Below are 10,717 nucleotides of genomic sequence, written 5' to 3'. Positions count from 1 at the left end.
TTTCTTCTTAAAATGATAAGTAATTAAAGTGTTAGATGAAAGTTGTGGAGAGTATTAATCTTTAATGTTGGAAGAAGTTGTGATGATTCAATTCCATGTACTTCATTTACTTCTTGATTTGGCCTATCCATATGTTAAAATTTATTGTGAGAACATGTAAGAACATGGCTGTTATTATCTCAGTAAAAAATTACAAAGAATCACATGAGGTTGTATGAGTGAGAATGTAATTCATATGATTTAGTGCAAATAAATAGGAAAATAATCATTGAAAGGTGTTGAGTTAGAGAACTTTAAAGTGACAAGTTAAAGCCCCCAACTTGGTTTATTGTTTTAGATTCTGATACGAGATGTTATCCCCCAGGTGGAGGGAATCGAGGGAACTCTAGAGTGAGGGCTAGTATCTTCCCCGCCTAGCCGGTCTTCAGAATTATTCAAACTTTAAATTAGCCAATGTTCTTTATAACATCTCTAGTAAGGGTAAAAAATATAATTGCTTCTATTTGGCACAACACAATTTGCATACTTTCACAACAAAATTCCTATGCTTATTACTGATTCATAATAAGGAGAAAGATATTTTCAAATTCAGTGCTTTTCTTTTACATAAACTCAAGTTATTTTTTTTAAATTGTTACGGTTTTATCAAAATATCAAAAATACCAAAAAAATTTGAATTTAATTACTGCGAATACATCTCTAGTTTTAGTAATTGTCTTTTTAAAATAGAAATACGTATATTTGTGTAGTATACACATATATATATATATATATATATATATAAATTGAAAAGTTAAATACTTATTTCTTCAAGACCAAGTTTTGACTCTGTTGCAAAGTAAGAAAAAATAAGTAAAAATATAATCAAAGACATTGTTATACTGTTGCATATAAATAGTTGGGATCAGTCATGACAATGAAACTTGGTGTTCTTCTTGGTTAAAGTATAAAATGATCGACCCCTGTCAGTGAAAATAAAGCATCTTAGGTATGCCAACCTCTCTTGAAAAAAATATTAATTTGGTTAGGCTTTTGGAAGGTGTAATTTTAAATATCACCTTAATTTTTTCTAGGTTAATTTCAATCTTAGAGTTATACTATGAACCATAAGAATTTTTTAGAAGTTATGACAAATGCATATTTCAATGGATTCATTTTAAAGTCATATGTTGTAGACAATACAAAATAATTTTCAAGTCATATAGGTGGTTTCCCTTTCTTCACTTTTAATGATGAGATCATCAACACAAAACTCAACTTTTTATGGATGAGCTCATCAAAAATCTTGGTCACGACTCGTTAGTAGGTAGCACTGACATTCTTTAGGCCAAAAGGCATAACTTTGTAGCAATAAACTCTAATTTGAGTTCATAATGTGATATTTTTTTCATCTATATGAGTCATTTTGATTTTATTACAGTTGGAGAAACTATCCATGAATGAAAAAATTGTGTGTGAAGATATGATATCAACCATTAATTCTAGTATAGGTAAAGGAAATTTATGGTTGAGACATGCCTTGTTCAGATTTTGGCGGTCGATGCACACACAAATTTGTCTATTCCTATTTTTAATAGGCACAACTCAGGCTAATCATCAAGGTTACTTTTCTTCTCAGTTAAGTCTCCTCAATCAGTTTCTTCACTCCTACACTCACTTGTTGTTCCATTTCTAATCTAATTTTTCATAGAGCTTGCTTATTTAGTGTGGCATCATGTTGTATTTTCAATTTATGAATTTTCATCTTAAGAGCTATCCTTAAATTTCTTCTTAGCTCAATATAAAATAAATTTTAAACTCTATGAGTAACTTGACAACGTTATTAGTTTTTTGTTTACTAACAAGCAAGCTTTTAAAGTTAGCTTAGAGTTTTCATTAGTCCTTAAATTTATTTCTTTCAATTTATTAATAGTATACTTAATTTCTTTCTCTAGTTCATGAGATACATCCCCAACTAAGAGGTCATCCATATGATCGGTGATCACAATTTAGAAATCTTCGGTGGCAGTTAAACCAATTGTTTTTCCTGCATATCTTAGAGTAAACACTTTTGACATATTCATGCAGTAAGGACAAGCAAATTTCCCAACTATGCTCCAACCAGCCAGCATCCTGTAGGCTGGGAAATCACTAATTGTCCACATAAGATCCGCTCTCAGTTGAAATTTTGTTTCTTAACGACGTCATATGTAAGCACGCCCATCTTTCATTGCATTTGTAGCTCTTCAATTAAAGGTTATAAGTAGACATCAATTTTTCCTTTTGGACTATGTGGAACTAGTATAATTAATGTAAGAAATAAGAATGACACGATCGTGCACATATCAGGGGCAATTGTACGACATAATGATCACTGGCCAGCATGAGTACATAGTTGCCTCGTGACTGTACAAGGTCAAGCCATCCACATTAAACCCAAGTCTAACATTACATGCTTCAGCTGCAAATTCAGGTAAGTACAATCAAAATGTCTACAAGTCTCACCATATAATGGATGACTCATCAAGTTAGCATTAACAAATCCAGTACTGTGTCAAGTCATGTGAAGGGTTATAAGCATGGAAGAGAGCAATCTCTAAAGCATGAGTATGAGCGGAAAATAAAATACTCACTTGGATGGAGTATTTTTTTTTATTTTTATTCAGACTTCCCCTTTGATTGAATCTATCTGTACCACAAAATCGGAAAGTGGTCTTGAGTGCACTGGTCTTGCAATGTACCATACACCCATTAACACATCAATTAATCTTCTAAATTTGTAACCTTAAATTGAAGCTAACGTTTTTGTTCTGTACAGACCATTCGACACTAAATTCTCTACATGGATCGTCTTTTCAATAATGTTTCTACCTGATTGGATGCTTCTCTGGCATGTTAAAATCAGATTTGATGATCAATATTCTTAGCGTCACTGATAACTCTATATGTATAGTGCAACCATCTCATAAAGGATTTTGTGCAGTGTTCAGTAGATCATAGAACAATTGTGATTCATTATTCAGTATTTTCTGGTTCATGTTGAACACTCCCAAAAAATTGAGTGCTTTAAGCATCATGAATCATTTCTTCATGTGTTGGGATCATATTCCTCTACATAAGGGGCATAAATTGTCAAGGCACCTCCTTGATCGAATTAAACATCAGGTTTTTGCTCATTATTTGCAGTCCAGTACCAATAATTAGGTTTGAATCTCTTATGGTAATGATCCAACTTAAATTCCTCGCGTGGCGAAGGATTTGATTTTTGTGTTTCATACAATGACACCAGAACTTACCCTTAGAATGATAAATGGGCACCTATGATGCCACCTACACAAATTCTTCAATGTCATTCAAGAACTCACATGTGAGTCATTTTCATTTTCTATATAATCTAGTATACATCCAAACTCTCAAATCTCTTTAATTAATTTCAGATCAAGTGATAAGTACTTCGATTTATCTTCAAATAATCTCTCTTTAAAATCTCTTCAAAACTTTCCTCGATATCCAAGACTTCTTCCTGATTCAAAGAACACAACAAATCCACTATCTCGCTTCGTCATATGCCAAAGTTTTTTTTGTCGTCAAATTTCATCACATCGAATTTGGCGGTATGCATAACCATCTGATGAATCAACATTTTCATCGCCATAGTGGATGTTGAAGAACTTGATATCGTGCTAGCATTCGTTGCTCCCACTGTTGAAATCTCTTTCACAAAAAATTCCTCTAGCAAAATACCAGAAAAGAAGAAAAAGACAAAAAAAAAGTTCACCTCAAAAAGAAATTTATTTCAAAAAATAAATTTCTTTATTTCTTCATGGAAATTTCTTTTTCCTTTTTGCTTTTGATTTCTTTCTTTCTTTTTATCCAAAATTCTCGGAATTTCCTTTTTAAAAAACACAAGCTTTCTTTTTTGCTTTCCCAAAAAAGTCTTTTTCTTTTCTGTTCCAGCAAAATTCCTTTTTTTAGAACCAAATTTTCTTAAAAAGCTTTCATTTTATCTTCTAATTCCACGAATCGAAAAGAAAAATAAAACTTGTCTTCTATCATTCCAAGCGATCCCCTTCCACTGGAACACACACTATTGCTGAACCTTGATCGGGCTCCGCCCACCAGACCTTGGCCTCCCGCACCTTGTCGGAACTGCTGCCTGCTGCCGAACTTCGTGTTCAATTCGCCTGTCTGCCGCTGGTCTACCGTCGAACTTTCGAATCTACCGATAAAACACATCAGACTTTACGCTCACGAACCCAAAACTCTGATACCAATTATCAAGAAAAAAATAATGCAGAAACGATGAAATTCACACAACAACAATCAAACACAAAAGATTTACCTCATTCGACGTTAGATTGATTCATCTTCCATCGGGAGGGAGATTTCTCTAGCACCAGATGGGAATAAAGAAAAATGTCTTAGGGTTACAACTTCAACACTTCTCACCATCTCTCTCTCATGAACCTTAAATCAGTTTTTATTGAGAAGAATTACGACATTCAAGTAAAAAAAACTAAAAAAAAAAATCAGATGACCCCTAACTAAAAAAAAAGCCATAAACACAACTCATACAATACATAAAATTATAAATGTGATCAACTCACATAGTTTGATTAAATTAATATATAGGCTACTTTTCCGTTCAATTGCTCATCAACAGATTTCATTTTAATCCTAGCTAAATTAAATATGATTTAAAATATGTAATTTAGCTAGAAATTTTTCTTTTTTATCAACAAAGCATTGCTCACTATATATATATTAGCTTAGAAATTTGACCCGAATTTTAATTAGTATGTGAAACTGTATAAATTGTAGGTCAACGATAGCAATTAATTGTTTTCTAGTTAGCGTGTCCTGGAGCTAATGAAGCTATCTTCCTAGCTGCTGTCAGTCCGATTGGGTGAATTATTACAGGCTTGCAAGCGCACGTTTCTCAATGCATGCAACATGAACGGGAACGGCGGGTTTAGCGAAGGAGAAAGGCAATCGAGACTTCAAAGGAATATTTTTTCTCTTAAAGAGCTCGGGTACCCCCAAATCCCCCCCATGAAAGAGAGTAAGAAAGATGCAGAGGAAGAGATACATATGTGCTTAAATTCATGTTTTTCTTCTGCATCTGCTACTTTGTTTTTAAGCCAATGCGTCGTGTGCGGTCAAATCAAAAAAAAAGTTTCAAGCTTTTGTTTCCTTTTTCCCTTTCTCTCCCTTGTCTGTCTAAATCGTGTACGAACCCTAATGCTGCTAGTTTATCTCTTCTGCTGTAGGCAAAGAGGCAAAAAAACACACAGGAGCTCAGCCTACGTTAAGCCCATGGCATCAGCGTTATTACATTTCAACCACTTCAGGTACAACTGCAGCGATCCGCTTAGTGCCCGCAAGGCACTGGAACGATCCGGGAAGAGCGAAAGCTGTTTTCCTCCTTTCAGTTCCTCTTCATTCCCCCCCTCCTCCCTTTCTCTTTCCTTCTTTCTCTCACTTTGGTAATGGTTAGCTTTTTTCACTGTGCGACATTACTCCGAAAACAACAAATGAGTGAGAGAAAGCTGAGAGGCCCAAGCAAACGTCCCCATCAGGATCCTCTTCCCCAACCCTTTCGCTCCCTGTTCTGCTTATGCCGAACGGCATCGCATGGGATCTTAACTCTGCGATGTAGAAAGTGAAGGGGATGGTCACTTTCACCGTTATTCAGCTACCTTAATCCAATACAACGCGAGGGATCTGGTCTGGTCTTTGTTGAAGCGGACGTGAGTCTTTTGCATATAATGACTGGCATCGTTAAATGGGGCAAATTGACGTGTGCCAATTAGTGCTACGGTTAGATATTTATGCATGTTCCTCATATGAGGCCCCAAAATGGGGTTAGAAAAAAAAAGACAATGGATGTAACTAGATGACATCACTTTGTTGATATGGATATGTGAGTCTTATAGCTTATAGAAATTCGTCTACTTTGCTTCTATGTATAGTTCTAAGTTTATTTTAGAGTTAGGTTTCCACTTTTGTTTAAAAATACTTCTAGCCTATCATGTTACTTAGTCTAGGGTTATGGTTTAATTATATTTTCAGTTTCAATCAAATTTTCAGCTTCAAATCAAACCTTGCCAACTTAATCAATCAATCTCAAGTAAATCATTTTCAGCTCAAGTTAAAACTCAAATAAAATCTTTTTTAATTCAAATTATGCAATCTCAACCAAGTCCTTCTAAGCTTAAGTTAAAATTGCAGCTTAAATCAAATATTTTAAACTCAAATTAGTCGGCCCAAACCAATCCAACCTTTCAAATCAAAACATATCATCTTCAACAATTCTACAATTACAATCTATAAAGTTCACTTTCTCTATAGAGTCAATTAAAATTTTTATTTGGCCTTTTTCATGACAAATTGTAATGGGATTGTAAGTTTAAACTCCCTTAATTTCAAGTACAAATCTTGCCGAATACGGAGTCTATCTATTTGAAGTCCTAAAACATCAACCTTGAAGAGACCAACCTTATAATCCAACATAATATAAAAAAAATAAGTTGGTTGAATGTATTCTCGATAACTCATGACTCTTGGAATATAATTAATTATGAGGGGTTGTCCTTATAGGGTTATCAGACCCCAAAATAAAATTAATACAATCTTACACCCATGAGGTAGGGCAAAATTTTTTAGTTATGCAGACCCATAAATTTTAAAGATTTTGCATATCAAAATGACTAAATTCATTTTAAGGTAATATTTCAACCTCTCGAGATATTATATTTTACTTCAAATGATGTATTCGATTATTTAGATAAAAATTTTCAAAGTTTATGGTAGATACAACAACTAAATCCAACAACAAGATCAAGAACTTTTCTTTTTTCACTAAAGAATTTTTCTTGAGACTCCGCATGTAATGGTTCCTCTCTCCATATCTAATTTTTACTTACATTAGTTTTCATCGATAGTGTTTGAACCCTTTTAGAGTCAAATTACCCATGTTATTCTCATTGAATATTTCATCCACCAAATAATGAAATGGGTCCACCCAACATGTTTCAAACTCTATGTTCTTTAACTTCTCATTTAAACCATTTTTAATATGCATGCTTTATGAATTTCTTTTGTTGGATTCATTGATTTGATTGAGTTCTATGTTGAACAAGTTCCTTCTTAAAATTACTAAAATTTAGATATTCAAGTGTAGACTACTCATTACCATCCTTCTTTGTAACCTCACTACAAGAAAGATGTCATTAACAAACTCCTTTTCTCTGTTTAAAATGGAAAAAATCTGACACTCAATCTAATTTATGGAAATGATGGGCCTGTAATTAAGTTTAAAATGGATTTTGATAATATCAAAAGGCTCGTGGTGATCTTAGGTTTTTTTGAAAGGTCCCAAAGTTGTTGATGAAGAAGAAATCCTGATGGAATTTAACCTCAAGCTAGTCTAGAGAAGATTTCATGCCTTTAAAGAAAAGAGTTTTTGGATGTTCCCATGTTGCAAATATTTTTGTTGTTGTTATTCCTAATATTCAAAACTCTTCTGAGAAAAAATAATTTCACCAAGTTATTGAAGTATCTCAAACTCTTGAGATTGTTGAAATGATGGATTAGAAATCAAGTGAAGTATTGGGTGAAGTTTGCAATGTCTCATTATTCATCTTCCAAAATTAATTCTTTGCCAACCAAAACTCAACCATAAAAAGAGAAGAAAAGACTTCACAAGAAATACATACAAGCTGATAAGAAAAGAAATTTAATTGAGAAGAAATATGCCCATGAATTAAGCTGACTTCGGTGCAATTTCACATCTTCTGAGATGATGTATGTTTCACTCACTTTTTGCTGCAAAAGAAGAATAAGATTTACATAGAATAGTTGAGTCACCACTATCTCCTTTTGAATTTGACTACCTATTAAGGACAATAAGAAGCCATGTTTTGCTCGTTTATTTTGAATACTTTAAGGGATAATAGAAAAAAAAAAACTACAATGTGATGGATGTCCTTAAAATAGTAGAAGGTATAATTCATCGATAAGATAATAAGAAAATCCTGGAGCATGATAGATTCACGAGGAAAGAGTACAAGTATCAAAGGACTTTCTACACATAAGTTGACATGAATAACTTTATAACGAATACTCTGAGCATAGAACCGCTGATATTATCTTATTAATTTTATCCAAAAGATTAAGCTAGATCTCTAAAAAGTCATTGTTTGTGCATCCTATACATTTATTATCACTAAAAGTACCTCCTATATCCTGACATTACAAAAAAATGTACTAAAATCGACGGCAAAATCAACGACCTGCCTTTGCATTGCAAAAAAAATGTTTCATTTTCTGACGGTATAGTGACAGTTTATGATTTGAGTTATTTGTGATAGATTAATAACATACATGTCTTCGCTTATAAATAACCGAATTTTTTCCAAGGATTTGAATCATTATTCACGCCTTATACTGTCGGTTAAACGAAATATTATCTGACGATCATATTATGTCGGTTATCCATGAACCCGCCATTTGGCGGGGTACTAACCGATGCATTTTTTTTAATAAGCGACAGTTTTATTCGTCAGCAATAATGTAAATTACTGACAGTCTAGCAATGGTTTATGTTTATATTATTTGCGACGACATACTACAAAATTTATGTCGCTTATTAACTGCAATATATATTCTGATAGTTTTATTATTACTGATACAATAAACCATCAGTTAGAATTTTATATTAACAAAAAATCATTGGTCGTCGGCTAACTACGAATTTTCATCTGGCAGGGTATTAACCAACGCATTTTTATAATAAATGATGGAAATTGTTGTCGATAATAATATCAAAAATCGATGGATTTAAAGTCGTGTATAAGCCATCAAAAATAATCTATTATACCACCAAAATTGTGGTCCTCCCCCTCTTGCCCTAATCCCCTCTCCCCTCTCTCCTCTCTACCTAAAGCCTTCTTCACCCCCCTCTATTTGGTCCAAAACCATCACCTTCATCACTGAAACCTCGCAATGTAGTCATTAGAAGCTAGTCGGGAACGCAATGACGGTATCACCACTTACAGTGACCAGAAACTCTCTCTTTTCTCCTCCTTCTGTTCCTCTCCTACACAAAATTATCGAGGAAGGTAACTCCTCTTCGTTTACTTTTTATTTTCAAATATTTTTGAAAAATGCAGTCAGGGTTTAGTGTTTAACAACTAGGATCAAATGTTTTCTTATTTTTGTTGGATTAGATCAGTGATCGACTTTAAGACCATACATTTTCGCTTTAGTTATGGATGCTCTTACCAGACATTTACAGGAAGATTGAACTTGGTGTATGATTTTTTCCTGTGATATCAGTTTAGGAAAAGTAATGCATTTACGCGTGCAATGATCAAACCATTGTGAATTTCATAAAAAATAAAAAATATGGGTTGAATTTTTATCATGACCTTTGATATTTGAGCGAGAATTTGAAAAATGGATGAAAGAGGGTGTTTGATTTGTAAATAACAATGTTTTGAGTTTCCTATATGTGATCATCTAAGAACTTGAATTATGGAGGTTGACATTTGAGTCTAAAGGCCTTTGTTTGAGTAGTTCTAGAATCGAATACATGAAATGTAATTTCAGTAGTAGTAGTTTTAACGGTAGAGTTATAACTATAGATGATCAAATCATAAAAGGTGTGAACATTAAAAGGTGTGAACATTTTAGATATCTCGGGTCTCTCATTCAAAGTTTAGGTGATATAGATAGGGATGTGATTAGTAGATTTCATGTCGGTTGGTTGAAGTAGAGGAATGCATCCGAACTATTGTGTGATAGAAAATATTTCTTAGACTTATAAAAAAATTTTATAAGCGACTAATGTGCAAGATTAAATATTATATAAAGTTAATAAAATAGTTCACATACTAGGAGCACTACACAAGTATATGTATTGTTTCATGTAATATGAGGCTCTAATGGAGTTCTAAGTACCGATCCCACAGGGAGAGACAAAACTCTTACAGTTTGACTTAAGTAAAATCCTCTTTAAACTGTAGTTAACTTATTTGAGAAATGATGAAAACTTTTTATGTATTAACTAATCCTACATAATTTAAAAGGAATGTTAAGTATGCTAAGAAAATGCAGAATATAAATGCAAGGCAATCTAAAAAAGCTAAAATGTAAAGTTACCACTAAGAAATTCTAAACTAAAGATGTATAGAAGAGCTCAAATTATATAAAACATCCTTCCCCTTGCAATGTGTTTATAATCAGTGTAGGAATCTAATAATTTTAATTATATTTAATGTATTGTGAAACATACCTATTCTTTACCCTATCTGAGTGCATAAAGAACATTGACTAATACAAAGTTAAGTCTCTTAGCCCGTGGTTAGGCTGGGAAGATACCAGCTGTCACTTTAGAGTTCCCACGTACCCTTCACTTAAAGGCTAACATCTCACTTTAGGTTCCAAACGTCTGGATCAAATTGAAAATTTTAGTCTGTCACTCTAAAATCTCCAACTTATGCTCATCAAAACTTATTTCCGTATTTATTTGCACTTAACCCTATGGACTACATTCTCATCCATGAGACTAAATGTGATTCTTACTATATTGAGAAAAAAATAACCTTTTTGGGTCAGTATATTTCACAATAGATTTTAACTAATTAATTGACCATATTGATAAGTAAATTAAGCGTATAGTTTAAATCATCATAATTTATGGAATTAAAAGAACTTCTACTAAACTTTATTCCTA

Source organism: Phalaenopsis equestris, unplaced genomic scaffold (genome assembly GCF_001263595.1).
Source record: "Phalaenopsis equestris unplaced genomic scaffold, ASM126359v1 Scaffold001081, whole genome shotgun sequence".
In the NCBI taxonomy this organism is placed as follows: Eukaryota; Viridiplantae; Streptophyta; class Magnoliopsida; order Asparagales; family Orchidaceae; genus Phalaenopsis; species Phalaenopsis equestris.
This window is presented reverse-complemented; position numbering follows the sequence as displayed.